The following is a 5,096-nucleotide window of genomic DNA, read 5'->3' as shown; positions in this document are numbered from 1 at the left end:
CTGTGAGTTCTTGAAAAGTCAACCCAACCCCCTGGTCTTCAGTTTCTACCATGTGCAGTGTCCGTGTCCAGGACATTTTTTGTTCTCAGTTTGTCTCTGGAAAAGCGACCTGAATGGCCTTAGGGTCATCTTGAGTAAACACCCAAGGACCACTATGGAACATATCTGGACGACATACCTGATTACACAAATATAAGACTACATGGTAAAAGAAAGTATTTTATCTATTATTTATTTATTGACCTTTATCTAACCAGGATAGTCCTGCTGAGATTAAGAATCTCTTCTTCAGGGGACTCCTGGCCCAGTACTTTGATTTAATGTTCAAAGTGACATTCTATTGTCTAAATAAAGAGTGTAAGAGTGTTTTTTTTTTTTTTTAATCATCAGTGTGTTATAAGAATTGGAATAAGAATTGGCATTGAGTATCAAGTTTATTCCTTGGCATCTAAAACCAGTTAGAAATGTTAATCTGCATCAAAAAAAAAAAAAAAAAGGCCATCTCAGTTGATCTCTCAAATTTTGAATATTAAAACTGCATGGCATTTTTCATACAGCCATTTTTTTGCTCACTTAAGACAAGCACATCTTTTCAAATCTTTTCAATAAAAAGCTACTGACCCGCTGTAGGTGTGAGCCGAGAGAACACACAGCAGCCAACTCCAGTCTTGACTCTTTAATGTGAGCCGATTGCGGATGTCGTCAGTGCGGGGCTATGTAAAGTGGCTCTCTCCTCGCAAAAACTGACAACAGAGTCAAATTGTTGTGGCATGAGATTTTCCTCCCCTGTCTCGCTGACACTTTGATGACCCAGCGCACACAGGAGACAGACACATAAAAGACACAAGTCCATCTTTTTTTATTACCCACCATCTATGTGCAGTCCGTACCCCATCTACAAGTAATATATACAGACTAATTATGTGCCCACTCACTTGTGTCATTAATGTTACTGCTGTGTAATCCATATGGGAATGTATATTTGGACATGACCACACACGTACACACGCAAGCTCAATATACACAGTGAGAGGTCAGCCAGAGGCACCTCTAGACCTCAGACTCCGTGCTATTCCCAGAATGATGATGTAACTACTGCTATTAGCATCTCATATTTAGAACCTGGACACCCAAAACCAAGCAGGCAGCTACTGTGCAGAATGCTATTTAGACACCTATGTTCTTAAAGGTAAATACATATTAGTAATTCTATAGACTGACATTTCAAAACATACAACAATCCAAATCATAAATTATATTATTGGTGTTACTCTACTAACATTTCAAACTCAATTTAATTATTAAGGAAAAGGGTCAATATTCAATACCAGTTTCAATACTACATACTATATGATAATCAAAGCACTATATTTTATACAAAAAAATACTGTTACACAGTTGCAGTTACACATTCTTAATTTTAGTATGTGAGCTTTTAATAGTTTCAATATACTATGTAAGTATTTCAATACTGACACCAGCTCAAAGTAGTATCTACTTCTGAGACAGACAGGCACCTTCTATTTCCAGAATTAGATGATTAATTATAGTGGTTCAAGGGCCCATACCACACTATTTTCTGATTTGGTATAATGTTGTTTCCTATTCACAAAACTACCTGGAGTTGTGTTTTTGTTTCATTCACGTTTAACACACAAGTCCTGCATATTCATGGCTGAGTTCTTCTCTGAAGAACTGAAGAAACTGTGTTCCATATGTCATGTGATAATACAGGAAGTGCTCCACTGTCTTTCTAGACTACATCTTCACTAAAATCATTTGGTTAATTTCAGCCCTGGTATTGCCTGTCTCTATTGAGATGTACGATATACAGATGGTTTGTATATCTGTATATCGTACATCTCAGTAGATAGGCAGGCTCGCTTGCATCTCTAGGGCAGCTGTATCTACAATAGCAGCATCCAGTGTGTAGTGAATGGATAATACACTGTAAAGCGTCTGAGTGTCCAAAAAAGAGCTATATAAATCCAATAAGTAGATTTTCTTTCTGACAGACTGATCAAATGCAATACCTCACTGCAATGAATGGCAAAGCAGATGACTACACTGAAATCTCATATGAATTCCCATGTTCAGAATTTTTTGTGCGAAGTTCTAAAGAGACAAGCATCCAAGGGGCTTCCTCTGTTGATACCATATCTGCCCTGCATTTGAACCTGTGAATCCCATTCATTGGCAGGGTTCACACAAAGTTCAATCAGTTTCTCCTAATTAACATTCACTAAAATCTTCTGAGAAATACTGGCCATATGTGACAACAGCTATGAGTCTTTACACAGCATTATATAACACTTAATAAATAAGTATGAAACACATAATTGGACACTTTAATGATTGCCATCAATCATGCTATAGCGCAATCACCAGGCTCAGAGGTTTTTCATAATTCATTTAGTATGTAACCTGCCTTCGCGTTCTAAAATTTGATGTCAATATAACATATCCAAACAGGAGATACAGTAAGCAAGATCCTTAGGGTAAAGAGTTGATGGTATCTTACATTAATCTTGAGTTGATGGTAATCTTACATTATTACATAAAAACTGCAAAAAATCTCCCTAGAAAAGAATTTGTACACATGATAAATATTAAAGCCCCAAAATATATTGTTCCATCTTTCATATATGGAACAGTAGATACATCAACATAGTAATCATCATGACAGGCTTATACAGCTCCAAATGGCTCCAGTAATAAGTTGCACTCTTAAAACGACATGGCTTAAGATCCAAGCTTTAGAAGTTGGGTTTTAACTGTTCAGTTGTAGTGATGATGGGGTATGTCAGCAGACACAAATGCAAAGGCAGCTGGCTCTACAATCTTCAGTCACGTGTCGAGGATGAATCAGCTATGGTGAAAAGCTGACAACTGACAAGTGCTAATCATGCATCCTTGGTCCTCAATCTACCAAGTATCATGGGACTCAGAACCAATGGGTCAGAGTACTGGAGAGTTATCTTCCAGTGAGTCAAATACAAGATGTTAATTTGTGCTGTCACAATAGTAAAGTTCCAAACTTCATTTCGATAAGGAATAAGGAATTGACTCAATACTCAATACTTCCAAAACCATGTGGCATTTTATCTGCGTAATCCCTCAGTTGTCCAGGGAGGTTCCACACTGTTCCATAGGCGTATACTACGTGTTCTTATACTTGTTCTGATACAGCTCAAGATCATTCTAAAACTATTTAGGAAAGGTTAATTTCTGTTGTGTGAATGTGACTTTTTTAGTAGCAATATCTGCTCCAATGAATCGCTTAGTATCTGATTTTTAATACTTTTGACAACTCTATGTTAAAAGATGATCAAAATATCACTATAATATTTGATTAACCCTACAGGCAAGACAGGTCTCCGCCAGTATTACTCAGAGCAAACTGTCTAACTTCTCTGATCTCTGATGGACAGTGTTTAGTGCTTCATGTGTTGACTGAGCAGTCTGCACGCTCCAGACTTTTTTGTGTGACTCTTATTTAACTGGGTTCAAACATTTCTTCATACTTGCCTAAGTCACTGTCTTTGATTGTTCTGACTCAGAGAGAATCACAACTGGATGGAGCTACAGATAGAGACAGATACAGTATTTATTTTATTCATTGTTACCTCCGCCAAGGAGGTTATGTGTTTGCCGGTGTTTGTCTGTTTGTTTGTTTGTTTGTCTGTTAGCAACATAACTCAAAAAGTTATGGACCGATTTTGATGAAATTTTCAGGATTTGTTGGAAATGTGAAAAGGAAGAACTGATTTCATTTTGGAGGTGATCCGGAAGAAATCCTGGATTCTGTATCACTCTGAAATTTTAGTTAACATTGTGGTAAATGGGGCCAAAAATTTTGTTTCTCAATATCTCGGTTAATTATTGACCAAACCCCATGACATTTGACTCAGGGATGGACAATGGGATCCTCTTTCATATTCCAAAGGCTGATCCGGATCTGATCCAGAAGACTGATTTTATCGCAATTTATATAAAAAATGGGGGTAGTCCTTGGCGGAGGTCTGCGCTCTCTGAGTGCTTTTCTAGTTTTATCATTTTTAGCTTTATGCATTTTAACACTTTTTATTTATTGTTTTAAATTATGATTTACTGTCTTTTATTGTATTAATTTGTCTGTGCAGCGCTTTCAAAACAGCAATATAAAAAAGTGGATTGGATTGGATTGTGATACTGCTACTGTATAAGCAAGTTAAGCATCTTACTTTATCATTTTTGGCACACCAGGATCTGATACAGAATCAAATAAGAAATAAATAGCTGTCAATCATAACAACCTCAATTCAGTTTGTTCACAAGAATCACAACACTATGAAACATTTGTATACTATGACACAGCAGTGGCTTGGGAATTGGCTCATTAAAGTAGCAACACAAACTATTTTTACAGCAACACTCACTTCAGTTCAAAACACAGCAGTGCTCTGACCTCTGAGCAACTCTGGACTGTACTGGCATCGACACGCTCTCACCCGGACAGTTCAACACCTTATTCATTATCAGGGCCTGGATAGCCCTGTTCCCAGTAACACAAGTGTCAATGATACGAAAAGCAAAAGAGTGGTGCGTATTACATCATTAGAAGTCAATTATTTGAAATGATTCCAGGTTGTTGCTTAGATAAAACATAAGAATTTATAGAATTTAAGATTGGAAATAAACTAGACAATAGATTTGAGTGAGGAACTCTCTGGCTGGTCTGTTTGTTTTCATCAAACCAAAACATGCACATGCACATGTCATATTATCCAGCTAAGGCAGTCTTGACCAAGATTAGCTCAAGATCTGGAGATGGGTCCCTGGGTGCAGCATCAAAGAATGGGTCAAATTTCCCAACGGGGACAATAAACTCAAACTTAATCTTAACCATAACTGGGATGTAGTTGACACACATTAAATGGAAGTTTATAGCGGTTTGCACCTTTGTGTATGTGTGTAATAAACATAACTGCTAACTGGTGCCAAGAGCAACTTCATTCAATCATTTTTGTTGCAGATAAAATTCAGATCTACTCCTAGAAAATGCCAGACAGAGTAGCCACTCAAAAATTCAGCAGCTGATAGAGCAGAGTGAGAAA

This window comes from Boleophthalmus pectinirostris, unplaced genomic scaffold, assembly GCF_026225935.1.
Source record: "Boleophthalmus pectinirostris isolate CB_2022bp ecotype Guang Dong unplaced genomic scaffold, ASM2622593v1 HiC_scaffold_22, whole genome shotgun sequence".
NCBI classification, from domain to species: domain Eukaryota; kingdom Metazoa; phylum Chordata; class Actinopteri; order Gobiiformes; family Gobiidae; genus Boleophthalmus; species Boleophthalmus pectinirostris.
The sequence above is the reverse complement of the archived record's forward strand: the minus strand, read 5'-3'. Positions refer to the sequence as shown.